The sequence below is a fragment of the Tamandua tetradactyla genome, chromosome 6 (assembly GCF_023851605.1).
Source record: "Tamandua tetradactyla isolate mTamTet1 chromosome 6, mTamTet1.pri, whole genome shotgun sequence".
In the NCBI taxonomy this organism is placed as follows: domain Eukaryota; kingdom Metazoa; phylum Chordata; class Mammalia; order Pilosa; family Myrmecophagidae; genus Tamandua; species Tamandua tetradactyla.
In genome coordinates this window covers 3,790,081-3,812,652 of record NC_135332.1, presented here as the reverse complement: position 1 = coordinate 3,812,652, position 22,572 = coordinate 3,790,081, and the positions used below count along the sequence as shown (strand labels likewise).

The 22,572-nt window shown below is 36.0% G+C and overlaps 1 protein-coding gene across 9 annotated transcripts in view; it reads right to left on the bottom strand.

Annotated features, from left to right (window-relative positions):
• Positions 1–22,572, bottom strand: part of TANC2 (tetratricopeptide repeat, ankyrin repeat and coiled-coil containing 2) — a 642,298-nt gene that overhangs the window by 608,666 nt on the left and 11,060 nt on the right. The gene's annotated exons all lie outside the window — the stretch shown is intronic.

Sequence of the window (22,572 nt, the reverse complement as noted above, 5' to 3'; positions counted from 1 at the left end):
GCATATATGAAAAACCTACAAGCAACATGTATTCAATGGTGAGAGACTGAAAGCTTTCCATCTAAGATCCAGAACAAGACAAGATGACCGTTGTGACAACCGTTATTCAACACTGTGTTAGAAGTTCTAGCTAGTGCAATTAGAAAAGCAAATGAAATAAAAGGCATCCAAATTGGAAAGAACAAAGTAAAACTTTCACTATTTGCAAATGAAATAGTCCCATATTTAGAAAGCCCTGAAAAATCTGTAACAAAGCTACTAGAGCCAATAAATGAATTCAGAAAAATTGGGAAGACACAAGATCAACACACACGAATCAATGGTGCTTCTATACCCTAGTAATGAGCAACGTGAGGAAGAAACCAAGAAAATAATTCCGTTTACAACAGCAACTAAAATAATTCAATATCTAAGAATAAATTTAAGAATGTAAAAGACCTGCATTCAGAAAACTACAAAATATTGCTAAAAGAATTCAAAGAAGATCTAAATAAATGGATGAAGATTCCATGTTCATGGGTTAGAAGACTAAATATCAAGATATCAAATTTACCCAAATTGATTTACAGATTCAACACAATCCCAATCTAAATTCTAACAGCCTACTTTGTAGAAATGGAAAAGCCAAGCACTGAATTTATTCAGAAGGGTAGGTGGCCTCAAATGATCAATAACATCTTGAGAAAACAGAATGACATTGGAGGGCTCACATTACCTGACTTTAAAGCATATTACAAAGCTACAGTGGTCAAAACAACACAATACTGAAGAAGAAATAACTATTACAAATATATATGCAGCTAACAGGGTGCCCCAAAATACATGAAGCAAACACTAGCAAAATCAAAGGAGAAATAGACGATACAGTAACAACTGGAGACTTCAATACACAACTCACATCAATGGACAGACCATCTAGACAGGTCAATAAGGCAATAAAGAATTTGAATAATGTGATTCTTGGAAAATTTGATAAAAGAACTATAACTAACAGAAAATTGCACCCCAAAACAGCAGAATATAAATTCTTCTAAGTGCTCATATATCATTCTCCAGGAAAGACCACATGATGACTCATAAACAGGTTTTGATAAATGTCAAAAGACTGAAATTACAAAAAGCACTTTTTCTAATCATAATGGAATGAAGCAAAATCAACAGGTGGAGGACTGGAAGATGCACAAATGTACAGAGGTTAAACAACATACTCAAACAATCACTGAGTCAATAAATTACAAGAGAAATCAGTAAATAACTAGAGACAAATGAAAATGAAAACACAGCATAACAAAACTTAAGGAGTGCAGCAAAGGCAATGTTGAGAGGGAAATTTATAACTCTAAATGCTCACATTAAAAAGCAAGAAAGAGCTAAAAATCGAAGACCTAACTACACATATGGAGGAACTAGGAAAAGAATAGGAAACTAATTCCAAAGCAAGTAGAGAGAAATAACAAACCTAAGAGACGAAATAAATGTAACTGAGAACAAAAAAAGCACAGACAACAAAACCAAAAACTGGTTCTTTGACACAATCAACAAAATTGACAAGCCCTTTTCCAGACTGATAAAGAAAAAAAGAGAGAAGATGCAAATAAACAAGGTCAGAAATAAGAAGGGGGACATTACTACTGACCTCACAGAAATAAAAAATTAAAAAGATCATAAGAAAATTTTATGAACAGTTGTACATCACCAAACTACACAACTTACAGAAATGGACAATTTTCTAGAAACATATGAACAACCTACACTGACTCCATAAGAAACAGAAGATCTTAACAAATGAATCACAAGTGAATCACATGTAAAGAGACTGAAATAATCATGAAAAACCTCCCAACAACTCACTATGTGCCCTTCTTTGCACCCGAGAAGATGGAAGCACAGAAGCCCAAGTCTGTGCTCTTTGTATGTCTGGATAACATTATTGATCACCCAATGCAGACGCAGTTCTTAGAAAACTTCTAATTGATTAAAATATTTCACATAACTGCAGGATAGACAGTGCCACAACATCCACATATGAGATAGGGGAACTTCCTGATTATTGAGGACAAAACTGCACAACGACGCATAACAGTCCTATGAATCACGCTGCCCAGCAGGTTACCAGAGAAGACTCTGCCACTAGATTATACAGTATGTATAGATGAAAGCAATCTGAGAGATTTGAATATAAAAAGTAATGAAGGTGGGGGTGGCTAAGGAGGGACCTCTGTGCTGGTTCATCACTCTCAGAGTACACAGCCAGCTTCCAAAATATATTCTCCACTGCAATGGGGGGAAAAAAAGGTAATGAAAAAAACTGCAAAGCTAAAAATGAACTACTTAGGAATTAAGATCTACAAAACCAACTTATTATTGAAGATTCTTATTATGAGAATAACTCTGACTTTGAGACTGTGCACCAGCAGTGTTAGGTGCTGCAAAGCATTTTTGAAGAAGTCACAGTAAAGCTGCATCCACTCACTGCTAAATGCCAACAAAGATCAACATCTTAACAGATGTTCTAGGTTTTTCAATCAATCAGTGTGTTAAAGTGTAAGGTCTTGCAGTTCAAGGCCACACCGTTTTTTTCAACTGACTTACAGTTACTTATCTTAGAAAAATAACTGTAGGAGGAAATCAATGTTATTTCTGGCAAAAGAATTAATAAAATATTTTTATTATGTTGTACATTAAATTTTCTTAAAGAAACTGGACCTCTTATCTTGCCCCAATTACAAAAATGGTATAACAAACAAAACAGTAGAACCACAAAATATATTTTGTATGTGTTTTGTAACAGTCATTTCTTCCCAACATTTAACATTAAGGAACTAATCCAGTAACAGACAGCATTCTAATATGCTTAATTATGATCTTAATAAATAATGAATTAAAATATCACTTTAAGGCTCAACTCAATATCTAAGCCCACTCTGATTTTAAATAATTGACCTTTTTATTAAGTTAATATATATAACCTGATGGGTAAATGTCCTCCCATCTTTTTGTCCCAGGGCCTTTTAGTGAATTATGTATTTCTAGTCATAAGAGTTCACAATCTTGATTGGAAGTATTTTAATTCACGCACACCCATACTGCACACTTGTATATAAAAGAATAGGAAAGAGAGAATGGTTTATAGAATTAATCTTTAGCACCTTTGCTAATCCTTAATTTTTGTTTATCTAGTTTAATTCATTAGGAAGTCAGCTTTTTGTTCCCATTTGGACCACTCTGTACCTCTGAAAATGTAATTATATTCAGAAATGGCACTATATGCTCACTTTGACAAAGGTGTCTGTTTTATATACACCCATAAACCAAATGTCAAATATATATATTGGCTTGTATGAGAAAAAATTAGTTTAAAAAGCTGGAAAAAGAAAATCCTATTATGTTAAAGTCCTTAAATAATATGTTGAGTATTCTTTTATCAGTTTCATTTATAAGAGAATACAGGTCATTTCTATATACTCTGAGACAACTAAAATTTCAAATTCATTTGAATATATATCAGAAAAGGGTGTTTTAAAAATAACCTGATGAGTATAAAAATCCAGCATCCCATATGATAAAAAATACTTCAAAAGACAGGAATAGAAAGAACTTTCTCAATATGATAAAGGGCAAACATGAAAACCTCCCAGCTAACACAGCATTCAATGGTGAAAGTCTGAAGGCTTTCCAGTTGAGACTGGGAACAAGACAAGATAACGACTGTCATCACTGTAATTCAACATTGTACTAGAAGTTCTAGAGCAATAAGGCAAGAAAAAGAAATAAAAGGCAACCAAATCAGAAAGGAAGAGGCAAAATTTTCACTATTTGCAGATGATAAGAACCTATACATAGACAGTCCAAAAAAAACCTACAATAAATCTACTAGAGCTAATAAATGAGTTAAAGTGGCGGGTACAAGATTAAATGCAAAAATCAGTAGTGTTTCTATACACTAGTAATGAGCAATCTGAGGAGGAAATCTAGAAAAAAGGTCCATGTACAACAGCAACTAAAAGAATCAAATATGTGGGAATAAACTTAATAAAGTATGTAAACAACCTGTATTCTTAAAACTACAAAATACTGCAAAAGAAATCAAAGACTTAAGTAAATGCAAGGACATTCCATGTTCATGGATTAAAAGACTAAATATCATTAAGATGTCAATTCTACCCAAATTTATTTACAGATTCAATGCAATCTCTATCAAAATTCCAAAAACCTGCTTTGCAGAACTGGTAAAGCCAATTACCAAATTTATTTGCAAAGGTAAGGGGCCTTGAATAGCCAAAAACATCTTGAAAAATAAAAATGAAGTTGGAGGACTCATGCTTCCTAATTTAAAGCATATTCTAAAGCTACAAGGATAAAACAGCATGGTGCTGGCATGCACACGTGTTGACCAATGGAATCAAATAAGAGTTCAGAAATAGACCTCACATCTATGGTCAACTGTTTATAACAAGGCTACCAAATCCACCCAACTGGGACAAAGTAGTCTCTTCAACATATGGTGCTGTGAGAGGTGGATATTCATATCCAAAAGAATGAAAAAGAAGCCCTATCTCACACCTTATACAAAAATTAACACAATTCAAAATGCATCAAAGACCTAAATATAAGAGGCCAGGACCATAAAACTCCTACAAGAAAATATGGGGAAGCACCTTCAAGATTTTGTGGTAGGTGTTGGTTTCTTAGCATAAGCAAGGACAGAGAAAAACAAAGAAATGGAACTTCCTCAAAATTACTTTTGTGCTTCAAAAGACTTTTTTAAGAAAATGAAAAGGCAACCTACTCAATAGTAGAAAATATTTGGAAATCACATATCCAATAAGGGTTTAATATCCAGAATATATAAAGAAACCCTACAATTCAACAATAAAAAGACAAACAATCCAATTTAAAATGGGCCAAAGACTTGAATAGACACTTTTCCAAAGAGGAAATACCAAATGTCTAAAAAGCACATGAAAATATGATCAACATCACTATTAGCGAAATGCAAATCAAAACTACACTGGGATATCATTTCATACCTACTAGAAAGGCCATTTTCAAAGGAAAAAAACCAGAAAACTACAAGTGTTGGAGAGGATGTGGAGAACAGGAAATATCACTGCTGGTGGGAATGTAAATGGTGCAACCATTGTGGAAGTCAGTTGGGCAGTTCTCAGGAAGCTAAGGATAGAACTGCCATATGATCCAGCAATCCTGTTACTAGGTATATACTAAGAAGAATTGAAAACAGGGAGGCAAACAGACATTAGCACACACAGATGCTCACAGCAGAACTATCTACTATTGCCAAAAGATGGAAACAACCCAAATGTGCATCAACAGCTTGATGGATAAACAACAGTGGTGTATACATCCAATGAAATACTATTCAGCAGTAAAAAGGACAAAGTTCTGAAGCATGCAATAACATGGATGAACTTTGAGGACAATATTTTGAGTGAAACAAGCCAGAATCAGAACATACATTGTCCTTTTTTTGTCTGTTGTGCAGAATTTTTAATAAGGTTCACTGTAAATGTTTGGAAATGGAAAGAGGTAATGGTAGAACATTATTGTGAATGTAATTCTCAGTGATGAACTATGGGTGTGATTGTGGTTGAAAAGGGAGGCTTAGGGTCACGGATGTCACTGGAAGGAAAGCTAGAATAAAACAGAACTGTATAACACAGTGAACCCTGTTGTAGATGATGACGGTAGTTAAAGTAAAAATATAAGGATATATGTTCTTCCATGGACTAGAATAAATGTATGTAACTATTACAAGGGGTGAATAACAGGGTAGGAAAAAAATACAACTAATGTAAATATGGTCTACGGTTAACAGTAACATTGCAATATTCTTTCATCATGAAGGAAAAACCTTTAAGAGCTCTATTTCTATTTTTTAAATTGACTCCATAATTAAAATCTTCCCACAAATAAACTCTAGGCCTAAGGGATTTATGAATAAATTGTCTCAAATATTTAAGGAAAAAATACCAATCCTACATATGACTATTTCTGATAAAAGAAGAGGGAAAATGATTGACTCATTTTATGAGACTAATTTACCCTATTACTAAACCAAAGATATTATAAGAAAATTACAAATCAATATCCCTCACAAAAATGGATGCAAAAATTTTTAACAAAATATTAGCAATATATTAAAAAGGCAATACATCATGAACAAAAGATTGAAAGTACTAAGCATGGCTAGGGATATAAAGCAAGTGAAGTCTCACACATTGCCACTGGAAGAGTAAACTGGTACAACCATTTTAGAAAACTCTTGGCAGTATCTACTAAAGATAAACATTGTAACAAACATAAATATTATGACCCAACAACTCCTCTCCTGGATATAAATTCAAGATAAATAAGACACAGTTAATTATGACTCTAACATGACTATGCATGCCTAAAAATCACCATGCTATGCAAAATCACCCAATAAAACCACAGGGCTTATGGTGAACACAACACTCAAATTATCATCTGTGACACAGTTAAAATGAGGAATCTAGTAGAAACAGCTGTAGTTTTATACATGTTAAGCAGTTAAGAAATGTATAAATACTGTATATGACACTTTACCTTGAAAAAGGCCTTAGGTTTGCTTATGGAAGTGTCAGAAGAGCTGAAATTGATGGGTTATTGTGAAGTGATGACATAGCATATTCACAGTGCTGTCCAATCATCACCTCCATCTAGTTCTGAAACAGCTTCATCATCCCCAAAGTAATTATTCATACTTCAAGTGTCTCCAGAAACTTAAGTCAGTATAAATTTTTCCCAAATGCCCACAAACAGATAAAATCTCAAAGGGTAGGGTGCACAGGTGGTTCAGTGGTAGAATGCTCACCTACCATGCAGGAGACCCGGGTTCAATTCCTGGACCATGCACCCAAAAAAAAAAATCTCAAAAGGGTAAAGGCTTAGAGAGCTCTCTACATAATCTTTGCCTTTCAAACTGATTGCCTCTTCAAAGAATTATCCCACCAATTTAAAATGTTTCATTACATATCCACTGGCACACAGACCAAAAAAAACTCCATAACCATCAAAATTAAAAATTTAGAGTTAACTACAGAACTATTTTGTCACAAGTTCAGTAAAAAAGCCAAATGCAAAGAGGAGTATTTACAGAACCACCACTACCACTTCCTGTATCATTTACTTTCCCTTGGTTTCTCCAAACCACATAATGAATAGGTCCAGCATGCCTATGAAGTTAAAATTAAAGCATTATTTTAGAAGACTAAGTCCAAGCACTAAGCATTCTTGTAAATAAAATCTAGGAAAAAAAAAAACACATGCATATATCATACACATTCACATTTATTAATATCTATTAGCAAAAATTCTTCCCAAATTATATTCCTGGTCTTAAGCAATGATTTTCTACTTCTAAAACACATGAAATACAGATGGCAACACTTCCTCAAATCTTTCATTAGCCTATAAATAAATTTTAAAAATATAATGCCTTCTGATCTTCAATTTATTCAATGCTTATTAATAATCAGTTATGTATAAGAACTTGAGACAGATACTGAAGGGAATTTTTTAAAGGTTAAGCAGTTCTTGCCCAAAAGGAACATCCAGTCTGGTAATGTGAATTAAGGAGAAGAACTAAACCCAAGTACAACTCAAGATAGAAAGTGCTAAGTACCACAGGAGAAATACAATGTGTAATGGGGGTTTACAATGCAAAGAGATTATTTACAGATTCAAGTGAACAAGGATTTGTTAAGTGCCTTCTATATGCCTATACTGTGCTGGGTATGAAAGTCAGCAAATTTCCTCACTGCCCTCCCTTCAGAAACTTAAAGTCTGTGGGAAGTAAGAGACCCTTCAGATGGCTATATAATATAAACTTCAGGGCAGTCATAAAATGCAGGGATGCACATAAATTATGCATCCTTATCTACACACCTTTAGATAGTGAGTTAAAATAATCCTAGTAAATTAAAATAAAATTATCGTACAGGTTTACTGAAGGAATTCTTTTAGGCATTAAAAACCACCTAGAGAAAAATTATGTAACATCAACTCATGATATTTCCTATTTTGAAAATACAATCACAGGGGCAGGGCAAGACAGTGGCATAGTGAGATATGAATTTAGTTCATCCTCCAGAGCAAGTAGTAAACAGCAAGGAACGGTACAGAACAACTGCTGAGGGAATTTCAATGACCAGACACACAACATACACCAGTCTGAACCAGGTGGAAAGGCTGAGATTCCAACACAGAACTGTAAGTTCTCCAAGCTGCAAAGGCCAGCACTGGTTCCATAAGGGGAAAGGAAACAGACTTAACTAGTAGCAAGGGCTTAGCTCAACCAAGCTCCAATTGTGGGGTTAATAACAAGTTCTGACTAATGAAAACGGGGCCCAAGCACAGAAAAACCTGGAATAATAAGCACTAAGGGAATTAAGAGCTTTTGTTCAGCAGAGATTGGGGTGGGGTTGAAGGAAAAGAAAAAAGACAAAACAGAGGTTTTTTAATCAGACAGCATAAAATATTGGAAAACAGATGTATCCCAAGAAAAGGGGGCACGTAGAGGCTGGAGATACACAGAGCCATGAACCAACTCAAGCTCTTGATTGAAAACCCAAGAAGTGGGGGTCTGGCTCTGAGCTCATTAGATAGAAATGGAAGCACTTTCAGGCTCCAGCACTGTTGCTGTCCAGGCAAGGGCATAACTAAAGCTTGTCTGAAAGAAAAAGTAACTAGTTAGGTGAAAGGAATTAATTCCCAAAAAGCTATCTCTTCCTCCAAAAAAGGGGGTCAGGGAGCAGTTCAAGCAGAATCCCTCCTTCAAGGAATTCAGGCCCCAGAGAATGAAAAACAGAAACGATCAAAGGCAACCTACTACCTCACCTCTGACTCAACAACACCCCTGGCAGGGAAAGTCTGCTGAAATTAAAGGCACTACATCACTTTAAGTTGGTATGAAGCCACGGGCAGACAAGCACCACATGCTGGGCAGAAGAGGAAAATAAGACATACTAAAGGGAGCACTACAGGCAGATAGGAAAAGAAAGGAGAACAATGTCTAAAGAAGAGTGTAGAAATGAAGATTATCAGTAAAGGTAAAAAGAGAAAAAAAAAATAGATATGAAAAATAAAATCCAAAAGACAAAATGGGAGAAGAAAGTACTGCCTTTACAGTAACAACATTAAATGTTTTGAATTAAATTCCCCAAAGACTTTTCCAGATACAGACTGGTAGAATGGATAAAAAAAAAAAAAAAAAAAAAACAGGACCACCTGGCAGATGAACCCAGTGGGCTGGGCAGGCTACATTTCCTCAGAGCCTTAGGAATTCTGATCCATTGTATTATTCTCTTTCAAGGAATAAATTATAACTCTTGATAGACAATCAAGAAAAAACACACAAACAATGAAATACCATCTTACACCCACTAGAATGGCCATTGTTCTAGTTTGCTAGCTGTTGGAATGCAATATACCAGAAAAGGAATGGCTTTTAAAAAGGGAAATTTAATGAGTTGCTAGTTTACAGTACTAAGGCTGAGAAAATGTCCCAATTAAAACAAGTCTATAGAAATGTCCAATCTAAGACATCCATCCAGGGAAAGATACCTTGGTTCAAGAAGGCTGATGAAGTTCAGGGTTTCTCTCTCAAGTGGCAAGGCACATGGCAAACACAGTCAGGGCTTCTCTCTCAGCTGGAAGGGCACATGGTGAACATGGCGTCATCTGCTGGCTTCTTCTCCTGGCTTCCTGTTTCATGAAATTCCCTGGGAGGTGCTTTCCTTTTTCATCTCCAAGGGTCTAGCTGATGGACTCTCTGCTTCGTGGTGCTGCAGCATTCTCTGCTCTCTCTGAATCTCTCTCCCCAAAATGTTTCCTCTTTTATAGGACTCCAATAAACCAATCAAGACCCATTCAAATGGGTGGAGACATGTCGTCCCCTAATTCAGTTTAACAACCACTCTTGACTAAATCACATCATCCAGGGAGATGAGCTGATTACAGTTTCAAACACACAGTATTGAATAGAGACTCTTCTACCTTTACAAAAAGATATTTTGATTAAAACATGACTTTTCTAAGGGGCATACTTCCTTTCAAACCAGCACAACCACTAAAAAACAAAAAAAAAAGCAGAAAATGACAAGTGCTGGAAAGGATGTGGAAAAGGGGGCACATTTATGCAATGTGTGCAATCTGTTCACAAATATTCAGATAGAAAGAAAGAGACATAGACAGATAAGACAGATGCATATCTGAGAGTGAGCAAAAGAGATGGCAAAGATGGCAAAATGTTGAAACTGGTGGATTAAGGTATCTAGGGACAGAGTGGGAGTATGTTGGAATTTTCATATGTTTGTATTATTTTGCAACTGTCCTGTAAGTTTGAAATTATTTCAAAATAAAATGTTAAAAAATTAAGTTCTATAGACATTCCCCAGAGCTCCTTGCTAGGTTTGTGAGTGTGAACAAACTACTAGACTTTTAAAGCCTTAGTCTCTTCATCTGTAAACTGAAGCTAATAATACAAAAGTACCTTTTAATTCATTTGTGGTGAAAATTAAGGGTACTTTCACAATATAACACTTAGCTTCCTTGGTACCTAGTAAGCAATCAACAAACATTAGATAAAATGGTAACTGAAAATCAGTATTAATCAGGGATACCATCTATCATAATTTTTTGCCATAACTTCTGATCATTACTTTTCTAAACATCCGACTTCTTGATTTTATAACATGCCTCTCACACTGGCTGCCTACTTATTACTGAAATGTCACCTTCCTAAAAGCTGACTTTTGTATCAGTAAAATAATTTTTCATAGCCTAAATCATACATCTAGCAAATAAAACAAGTTAGAATTTCAATTCAGGACCAACTCCAGAATGTGTGCTTTTAATTACTTTCTCCCTACTTACTATGAGATAATGTTTTTCTCTAAATTCATCTTTATCTTCTTAGCATGTCTGGAATATAATATTCAAAAAGCGTCTCCTGAAAGGATGGTAAATTTAGTATAATTAATTTGATGTTCAAAGCCCCCCACTGGGAAAAATGAGGAAAACTTCTCTACTCCTTAAAGCAAACCTTCTTCCCCAAGCAACCTATGGTCACAGAAGTCCACAGGATTTGAAACCTGATAGCTGGGAAAGGGGAAGAAAAGAAGAGGACTGGCTTTTCTCCTAATAGAAATATATATTTTTTTACATATTTTACTATCCCCACCTTATAAGCTCTTGTTATGTTTATAAATAAGCTACACAAATATTTAGGAACTAGTAGTTATCAGTAAAACTACAAACAAAAAAATGAAGCCCAAACAAGAATGTAAAACACCTGTATTTGCCTACAAAAAATAAAAGGAGATTAAGGTAAAAAGTATCAAAAAAAACATTTGATACTTTTATCAAAATGTTGAGTGTTGATGCATCATGATTCATTACATTAGGTTTTTCAGTCAAACATGTAGAGGAATATCTACAGATGAAGAAATTTAGGTTTGTGGTTATTATAAATTTTATACTAGTCAACTGGGTAAAAAAGAAACCTGGATTGATTTGTTTTATGAAAATCTCCAGGTTAAATTAAAGTGTATTATATTCTAGTTTAATCTGAAGAGTCTGCCACAGTCCTTCTAAGATGCTTGTGATAACTTCAGATCACCACAGTATCAACAATTTGTCTCAATTCTGACCTAATAACAGTCCCACCATTTTTAATCTAGCCAAAAGACTTAGTACCAGAAACCCTCTAGTACTCATCACAATTTTTTAAATACCAAAAAAAATGTCTAAAAGTATCATATTTTTTAAGGATATTTATTTTAGGTACTATTTATACAAAATCTTGACTTAAATCAGTCTGCTAAGTGAACAATACAAAAAGATTATATAAAGTAATGGAAAGGGCGGTGCGATGGTGGCTCAGTGACACATTTCTCGGCTGTCACGCGGAAGACTCGGGTTTGATACCCGGTGCCTGCCTATGCAAAAAAATAAAAAAAAAGATGTAATGGAAAGAGTATGGACTTTGGACACAAATTACCCAATACTCATATCCTGGGTCTTTCAACTGCCTATGACTCTGGACAAGTTACTGAGTCTCTCTGACCCTCATTTACTCCTCTACAATGTTTAATACTATCTAACCTGCAGGGCTGTTTTAAGCAACTGAGGTATGTGATTGCCTACTACCATAGAACTGCTGGTTGCCGACCCAAAATTCTCACTCTCTTAATGGAATACTAATTTGAGGTAAGACAGCAATATAAGTAAAATATCAACTTCTCATGATCCCTGGCATCCTAAAGGTGACTATGGTGACCCAGTTGTAACCAATGAGATGAAGCCTAAGTCTGATGGGCAAGGACTCAAAGAAAGCTAATGTTTTCCTGATAAAGCCAAAATGCCTGGGGGGGAAACAGCAATCTTGCAATCATAGGACAAAAGCCACCTCAAGGATAGTCAAGAAGAAATAGAAAAGAGTCTGTCTCTTAAAATTCTATTTGATTAAGCCACTATACTCGGGTTCTGTAATATGGAGCTAAACACAATCCTAACTAACATAGTATACAAAAGCACCTAGGAAAAGAATCCAACACCCAGAAGATCAGTAAAGGCAATTATTCCACAAATTTTATCATTTAATTAATTGTGTTAATTTATTCATTAGTAAGGTAGCTTAAATTATTCACTGGTAAAACAGTAAGATGTCAACTAGTCTTTGGGAAGAAAATGTCAACTTGATGATGCCTTGATTTGGGCTTTCTTTTCGCCTCAAAGACATAAGCAAATAAATTCCCATGGTCTAAGCTGAACCACTGCCCTTGTATTTGCTTGGCAGAGGAAGCTGTTAGGAAAAAAGTATCATAGACATTCTCACAGCTGCAAATTGTAAACTAACAAATTCCCATTGTTTAAAGCCAACCAATGTAATGGTATCTGCTTTGAGCAGCCTGGGGAACCTAAAACACCAACTGTGATGGTTATGTTCACGTGTCAATTTGGCCAGGTTAATAGTGCCCAGTTGTCTGGTCAAGCAAGTACAGGCCTAATTTACAGCGAGACATTTTATGGACTTAAATCATCAGTATGTTGATTGCATCACTGGCTGACTACATCTGCCATCAAGTAAGGAGTGTCTCCAGTAATGGGAGACATTTAATTCAATCAGTTCATGGTTAAAAAAGAAGTGACGACTTCAGCAGTCAGCATTGAGAACATTCATCTCTACTTCAACCAGGTGCTACGGGGAAATTCAACTGAAAACCTTCACTGAGTTGCCAACTTGCAGTATGCCCTATGGAATCTGGACTCATGCATCCCTACAGTTGCATGAGACACTTTTATAAAATCTCATTTTCACAGATATCTCCTGTTCTGTTTCCCTAGAGAACACTGACTAACGCACCAACTAATAAATACAGACAAAATGACTGAGTTAGAGCATCCTCATTTTGCAGCTATACTAGCAATAACTGATTCCAATAAAGATTACTACGAATGCTAAAACTGCCTGGTGACAGTTGAATGACAAAGAGGAGATCTACAAAAATCTCAAAATAGCTTCCAACAAAACACTTGTTGCCTTAGTTTCCTAGCTGCTACTACAAATACCACATAATAGGTCAGCTCAACAACAGAAACTTACTGGTTCATGGTTTCAGAGGTTAGAAGGCTTGCTTCCTCCCGAAATCATAGTATTCTGGCTAGCCAGCATTCCTTGGGTTCCTCGGCCTTTCCATCTACTTGGCAATATCTTCTACTTTCTCTTCCTAGTTTCACTGACTTATGGTTTCTAGACCCACGCTGTGACTTTCTCTTTTTACATCTGAATTTCATTCTGCTTGAAAGAACTCTAGTAATTCAGATTAAGGCCCAACCTCATTCAATTGGGCCACACCTTAACTAAAATGACATCTTCAAAGATTCTATTTACAATACATTCACATCCACAGGAATGGATTAAGATTAAAAACATGCTATTTTTTCCTTCTGGGGTACATAATTCAACTATCACATTTGTATGTTACAAAAAGAAAGCAATAATTTTACAGTGGATAAAATTGGTAGACACCACTTTAACCAAGCAGTCAAAGTTAACATTACTAATAATAGGTCAAATTTGAAGCATATGCCCACCTCTTGAGAAAGAGGGAAGGGTGTCAAGGATAGGTGCAAGAGAGAATTATGATTGATTTAAACTAGATAAGGAAGGGAGAGAGGACATCAAGATGTAAGACAAGGAAATGGTGGTAGAATAAATGATTAGAGGTAATACAGTAGGATAGTTTGGCAAACTAAGCGATGAATTTTAAATCACTAGGCACTAGCAAGAATTCTCTTCTCTCAACATTACCATCATGTTCTTGCTCTTGCTGCAGTTTTTTACTCCAGTCATATTCAGCTAGAGGTGTACAGGTATTAGAGCTGGTTATAATCAGGGATGGGTTTTTCCAGACAAGAACAACCAATGAGAGAGGTCAAGGGGATTGGGCTATATGTAAGAGAGCAATATAATGATACAGACTATGGAAATTCATGTTAGGAAAAGATATGAGGCATGAGGATGGTGGAAAACAGTGAAAGGGTGGAAAACAGTGAAAAGGTGGTAAATGAAAACGGTCTCAATGAGGTAAAATATTAAGATTGTTGGACACTAGGAGGAGCAAGACAGAAAAATATGAGGTCATAGCTGGAGAGTACAATGCCAAAAATGTACATTAAAGAAAGTTGGAGTCATAGTAATAATAAGTTCTAAGGCAATGACTCTCAATCCTGGCTGCACATTAAAATCACCTTGGAAAACAGTTAAAAAAAAAAACCATGCCTGGACCACATCAGACTAACCAAAGCAGAATCTCTGGGGGCGAGTCCTAGGTATCTGCAGATTTTCAAAGCTCCCTACTTTATGCAGATGCAGTAGGATTTAAAGACATCTGCATAGGTGGCTAAGAGATTTCAAATAGAGTGGAGAGGTTATTCAGGAGGTTATTTTTATGCACTATATAGATATCCCTTTTTAGTATTGGAGTGGCTGGAGGGAACTACCTGAAATTGTTGAGCTGTGTTCCACTTGAAGATGACTGTATAAAGACAGAACTTTTATGATGTGACTGTGTGATTGTGAAAATTTTGCATATGATGTTCCTTTATCCAGGGTACGGACAGGTAAGAAAAAACATATGGACAGATATAAATAACTAATAAGAGAGATAAGGAGTAAAATAAATTGGGTAGATGGAAATACTAGTGGTTAATGAGAAGGAGAGGTAAGGGGTATGGTATGTATGAGTTTTTCTTTTCTCTTTTTATTTCTTTTTCTGGAGTAATACAAATGTCCTAAAAAAATGCTCATGGTGATGAATACACAACTGTGTGATGATATTGTGAGTCACTGACTGTACATCATGTATGGAAGGTATGTGTGTGAGGATCTGTCAATAAAAATATTAAAACACACACACACATACCTGGGGGTACTTCAGTGACAGAATTCTCACCTGCCATGTGAGAGACCTGGGTTCAATTCCTGGCCCATGCACTTCCCAAAACAAAGCCAACAAACAAACAAAAATTCGACAAGTGGTGCTGCAATAACAGGATACTCAAATGGAAAAAGAATGAAATGTGACACCTCCCATACAGCATACAAAAAAAAACCCACATACCTGCATAGGATATGTCATAGAAGAGAATGGCTGAAGTACAAGATAGGATTATTGGAGAAGAGGAAGTAAAAAGGCCAGAGTATGAGAAGTATCATTAGTAACAGATATTGGAATCACCAAGAACAATAACCGGAGTAGTAACAACGACAGTGAGCACAGTAGGACTGTCTAGAAGGAGGGATGAAAAGCAAAGAGAATGTTTACGATACCTCATTAGAAGGCACTACCACTTAAGAATTATTCAGGGGAGTATTACCCTCAAGGGAACTAAGTTACAGCAAGAGCAAAAAGATGAAAGTATTGTTGTAAGAAGAAGATAAAGGGAATTTTGCAGATGACTGTGAGTTCCAGAAGATATAAAGAAAGAGTTTGATGATTATAGAGGGAAAAAATGAGGTTACACAAGAGAGATGAAAGATGAGAAGGTCCAGACCAAAGTACTATGGAAGAATAAGGTCTGTAAACTTCAGAAAGCAAGCCACCTTATTTTTTTTAACACTACACAGAAACAAAAGAAGAGGGGACTCTGTAAAGTTAGAAAAAGATTTCCTGAACCCAGCCATAGTCTAAAAGATCAAGGAAATTAATTTCAAAGAAAAATTAATCACAGAAAAACATCAAGGTCAAATTCCCAAAATATTATTATAAGGAAAGAGGAAATAAGGAGCAAATAATGAAATTATGATAAAAAGGCATGTCCATATAATAGAAAAAAACTGTAACACGCTATTTCAAAATGCAGTAAAGGACAGGCCACGGTGGCTCAGCAGGGAGAGTTGTCGCCTGCCATGCAGGAGACCTGGGTTCAATTCTTGGTGCCTACCCATGCAAAAAAAAAAAGCAATAAAGATTTTTAAGAAAATGACATAAGACTTAAAAAAACAAGAGAAATACGAATTATAAAACCCAAATGAGATGGCCAAACTTAGGAAAGAACTAAAAATAAAAGAAAAAAATCATTTCAGACATGAAGACAAGAATAAATAAAAAAAATACCTTCAGAAAAACAGAAGGTGAAAATGAGGAAAACTGTTAATTTCAAAAAGAAATAAAGAGTGAATGAAAGTGTTTAAAAAATAAACAGAGGGGGCAGGCCATGGTGGCTCAGCAGGCAGAGTTCTCGCCTGCCCTGCCAGAGACCCAGATTCGATTCCTGGTGCCTGCCCCTGCCAAAATAAATAAATTAAGTAATTAATAAAAATAAACAGAGGGCGGTACGACAGTGGCTCAGTGGCAGAATTCTCACCTGCCATGCCGGAGACCCGGGTTTGATTCCTGATGCCTGCCCATGCAAGAAAAATAAATAAATAAACAAACAGATACAAGTGCTGGAGAAGATATGGAGAACATATATAGCAATTACTGTTAGCAGGGAAGTAGACAGTTCAGTCCCTCTGGAATGCAGTGCAGTGGCTCCACAAGAGGGTGAGCATAAAGCTGCAAAATGATCCTGCAACCCCGTTTTTTGGCATATACTTGGAAGAACTGAAAATAGGGACACAAATAGACATTTGTACACTAGTATTTTTTTTTAATATTTTTATTGGGAAATCTTCACACACATACATTCCATACATGGTGTACAATCAACGGCTCACAATATCATCACAGAGTTGTATATTCACTACCATGATCATTTTTTTAGAACACTAGCATCACTCCAGAAAAAGACATAAAAAGAAAAAAGAAAAATGCATATATACCATGCCCCTTACCCCTCCCTCTCATTGTCCACCAGTATTACCATCTACCCAATTTATTTTATCTTTTGTCCTCGCTATTATTTATTTTTCAACCATATGTTTTTACTCACCTGTCCACACCCTGGCTACAAGAAGCATCAGTCACAAGGTTTTTCACAATCACATAGTCACACTGTAAAAGATATATCCTTATACAGTTGTTCTCAAGAATCAACGCTACTGAAACACAGCTCAACAGTTTCAGTTACTTCCCTCCAGCCACTCAAATACATCATAAACTAAAAAGGGATATCTATATAATGCATAAGAATAACCTTCAGGATAACCTCTTGACTCTGAAATCTTTCAGCCACTAAAACTTTATTTTGTCTCATTTTTCCCTTCCCCCTTTTGGTCAAGAAGCCTTTCTCATCCCATTATGCTGGGTCCCAGCTCATCCTGGAAGTCCTATCCCACGTTGCCTGGGAGATTTATAGCCCTGGGAGTTATGTCCCACATAGGGGGAAAAACTGTGAGTTCACTTGCTGAGTTGGCTTAGAGAGAGGTCACATTTGAGCAACAAAAGAGGTTCTCTGGGGGTAACTCTTAGGCCTAATTTTAAGTAGGCTTAGCCTATCCTTTGTAGGAATAAGTTTCATAGGGGCAAACCCCAAGATCAAGGGCTCAGCCTATTGATTTGGTTGTCGCTACTACTTGAAAGAATATAAGGAATTTTCCAAATGGGGAAGTTGAATATGTCCTCCCTTCTCCCCAGTCCCCAAGGTAACTTTGCAAATATTTCTTTATTCACTACACAAATTACTCTAGGATATATCAGGGCATCATACTAACCTGGACAAACCAACAAAATTTCATGCTCTATTCAAGATTCCATGTACTTACAGTGTTCAACTAAACTGACCATACAAGTTAAATTAGGAAATGCACTACCCAAAATATAAATTTTGCACCAAATAAACACCTCTCCCTTTGGTCTCACACAGAAGTTAAAGTTTTAAAATACGGACGATACAATCCTTTACCCTGTATTCTGATTTACCATAGTCCTATCCAGATCAGCTTCTTTCATATCACTACTCAAAGTCTGAACACTTTTTAAACTTTTTAAATAGTTCCTGTATGGGGTAACGCTGACTGTCATAACTTCAGAGCTTTAACTCTGAGTCTCAGGTGTCACATAAGTACCCCAAAATTTCTGGGAACGACCAGGTTATAAACAAACAGCTCAGTATCCCAGAATTTAGAAATAACAGTTACAACTCCTGAATATATGTGACTGCTGTTAAGAGCTTACAATCTAGGAATCTTAACAATAGGCCCCAACCTGATAACCCATGTTCTCAACTTCAGTTCACCGAGTTTTTATTATATTATATATATATTTTATATTAGTCCATATGAGTGAGACATGTTAATATTTATCTTTATGTTTCTGACATTTCATTCAACATACAGTCCCTTAAGGTTCACACACCTAGTTACATGCCTCACAACTTTATTCCTTCTTGTGGCCCCTCAGTAGTCCATTGTATGTATACACCATAGTTCACCCTTTCATTCCTCAAGTCATAGTACCTTTAGGCCACCGCCATCCATTATGGATCTTGAACACTGCCACCATAAACACCAGTGTGCAAATGTTCATTGGTGTCCCCAAATTCAGTTCCTCCAAGTATATAGTGAACAACGGGTTTCAGGATATGTCAACCCCACCCCTAGCCTCCTGTGTACACTGGTATTTATGGTGGCATTATTCACGATTTGCAATAGATGGCGGTGGCCTAAGGGTACACCTATGGATAAACGGAAGGGTGAATTGTGGTGTAGACATACAACAGAATACTGAGTGGCTGCAAGAAGGAATGAAGTTCTAAGGCATGCAACTAGGTGAACGAACTTTGAGGACATTATGTTGAGTGAAATAAGCCAGAAATGAAAGGACAAATATTGTAAGAACTCACCAATATAAACTATAATAAGCAAACACTGAGAACTGAATTTGAAAGCATACATTATCAGGAGATAGAATGTGGGTAGAGATTGGGCAATCAATGACTAAGAAGCACAGATTGTACAACAAGACTTGCTGTAAAGGTTCCTAGATTATAAACTCTTAACAGCAGTCACATCTATTCCTGAGTTTTAACTGTTATTTCTAAATTCTGAGATGTTGACACTACCTTTACCCAATGTATGGGATGTATGGGCAGATGAATAATAAGAACAAAGACAAAAAAATAGATAATGGGGGATAATGGATATGGGATGTTTTGTTTGTTTGTCTGTACTTGACATAATGAAAATGTTCTCAAATTGACTGTGGTGATGAATACACAACTACCTGATGATACTGGGAGTCACACTGATTGTATACTTTGGTTGGATTATTCGGTGTGTGAATACATCTCAATAAAATTAAACTTTAAAAAAAGCACATTAAGTTATTTTTAATTTGTTTTTTACTTTGTTATGGGTTTTTACTTTACCTAAGTTTATGATTATACACTGAAGGGTAAAAAATGAGGTGAATTGCTTTATGATTGGATCCTCTTTATAGATATTAAGTCTTTGGAAAATCTTTAAACATTTTAAATCTGTACTTTTATCTAGGAAAAAAAACAGCACTGATAGAATAAAGTTTGTTTCTTTATAATAAAGATAAAAAGGATTTGAGAGAAGTGACAAATACTGAAGAGAGACAAAGACTAAAGTTACAGACAACTGGAGCCCTTGAAAAAGAAAATCGAAGCAAGGAAAGAGAACAAATAGTAAAAACAATAATATAAAAAAACACTTTCCTAAAATAAAAAAGATACGAAATTATATTTTGAAGAGCATAATATGTACCTGAGAATATCAACTCTCAAAATGACCAACATGATATAACTGCAGTAACATCACTAAATATTAAAGAATTAAAGGAGGGAAAAAGGAAAAACCAGGTCAAAAAGGGAGAAATACAGAACTACACAGACAGGAGTCAAGGAAATGACTCCTTTCATGATATAAAAGGGATTATGTACATAATTAGATCATGCCTGATTATCTCAGGGCACATAAAGATGATAAAACTGTATGTTGAGGAGAAAGAATCAGTTACTTGTAAAGAAAAGAGATTCAAGCTGGCATCAGACTTCTCGCATATTACACAAAAAGTGTGAAAACAATATAGGAATATGCTATAGGACAAAAGAATTCTGATACAAGAAATCTATAATCAACCAAGATATTCTCTGATCAAGATAAAAAAAAGTCATCTTCATTCAAGCAAGAATTCAAAAATTATGATACATATAGTCTGAGGAAATTATTTTAAAAATTTATCAAATGCTTTTTGGCCTCTATTAAGATAGTCATAAGATTCTCTTTTTCAAACTGTTTCACTTCCAAAGTTGCAGCTGGCAATACAGATATGGCCAAATCCAGGAACAGCATTGTATACAGTCCTGAAAATGACACAGAAGTGGCTTCAAGAAACTCAGATTCTAAGATACACATATTTTGCCAAGAATGAAAGGCCTCAAAAAGCTGCAGGGCCACATTTTCTAACCCATGAGCACTCAGAGGCCAAAAAAGGGACTTATTAAGCTCAAAGTGATCAAGTTCAAGATCTTAAAAGGTACCAGTCCTAATTTTGATAGACTCAACCGATCACCCATCCCAGCCACTGAAAGTAAGCACATGCCTATAATGTCAAGGGTACCAGCCTTTGGCAACCAAAGACCAACAGTCAGAACAAGGTCAAAGTCAAGGCCCAGACCCAAACAGTCACCCCAAAAACTCCAAAATAGAGGCTTTAAGTATCAACTTGAGGACAAAAGACCTTATGTAAAACTTGGACTGCTGTCCTCATGGGCAGGCATCTCCCTATGCCATTTTATATAAATAGTTACCATAGAAAGGCTGCCACAAAGAGACAATTATATAGTTTTTATTTTGTAACTTGTTAATGTAACAAGTTATGTCAATGTTAAACTGTCCTTGCCCTCCCAGAATAAACCCCACTTGATCATGAGGTACTGTTTTTTAAGTACACCCATGGATTTGTTTTGCTAACATTTTGGTTTTAATGTTTGCTTCTCTAGTCATAAATAAGAGTGGACTAATGTTTATAATAGCAAAAAAAGGAAAATCTTAAAGTCAGTTGGGGAATATCATGGGCAGGTTCATGTGTCAACTTGGCTAAGTGGTGGAACCTGTTTGTCTAGTTGGGCAAGTACTGGCCTGTCTGTTGTGATGAGGACATTTCATAGAACCAAATCATGATCACATCAGCTGCATCCACAGCTGATTCCATTTGTAATCAGCCAAGGGGAGTGTTTTCTGTAATGAGTGATGCTTAATCTAATCAATGGAAGCCTTTTAAGGAGGATTCAGAAGAGACAGGCTTTCTTCCTGCTTCCGCCAGCAAGCCTCTCCTGTGGAGTTCATCCAGACTCTTCATCGGAATCATCAGCTTCACAGGATGCCCTGCGGATTTTGGACTCTGCATTCCCACAGTTATGTGAGACACTTTTATAAATTTTATATTTGCAAGTGTTTCCTGTTGATTCTGTTTCTCTAGAGAACCCTAACTAATACAGGGAATAAGAATAAATAATGGCACTGTACACTATGGGTTATTACTCAGCTTTTAAAAATTAATTTGACTTCCATTTACTGACCTAGAAAGATAGCCATGATATCCATTTTAAATGAATAAAGCAGGTTACTAAGGAATGTAAATAATATGAACCCTACTTAATTTTTTAAAAGCCTGTATATGAAAACTTATCCCCACAAAGGATAGGCTAAGCCTACTTAAAATTAGGCCTAATAGTCACCCCAGAGAACCTCTTTTGTTGCTAAGATGTGGCCTCTCTCTCTCAGCCAAAACAACACGCTAACTCACTACTCTTCCCCTCTCTACGTGGGACATGACTCCCAGGAGTATAAACCTTTCTGGCAACATGGGACAGAAGTCCTAGAATGAGCTGGGACTCAGTATCAAGAGATTAAGAAAACCTCGACCGAAATGGGGAAGAGAGATATGAGACAAAATAAAGTGTCAATGGCTGAGAGATTTCAAACAGAGTCGAGAGGTTATCCTGGAGGTTATTTTTACACATTATATAGATATCATCTTTTTAGTTAAGGTATATTGGGCAGGCTGGAGGGAAGTGCCTGAAAATGTAGAGCTGTGTTCCAGTAGCCATGTTTCT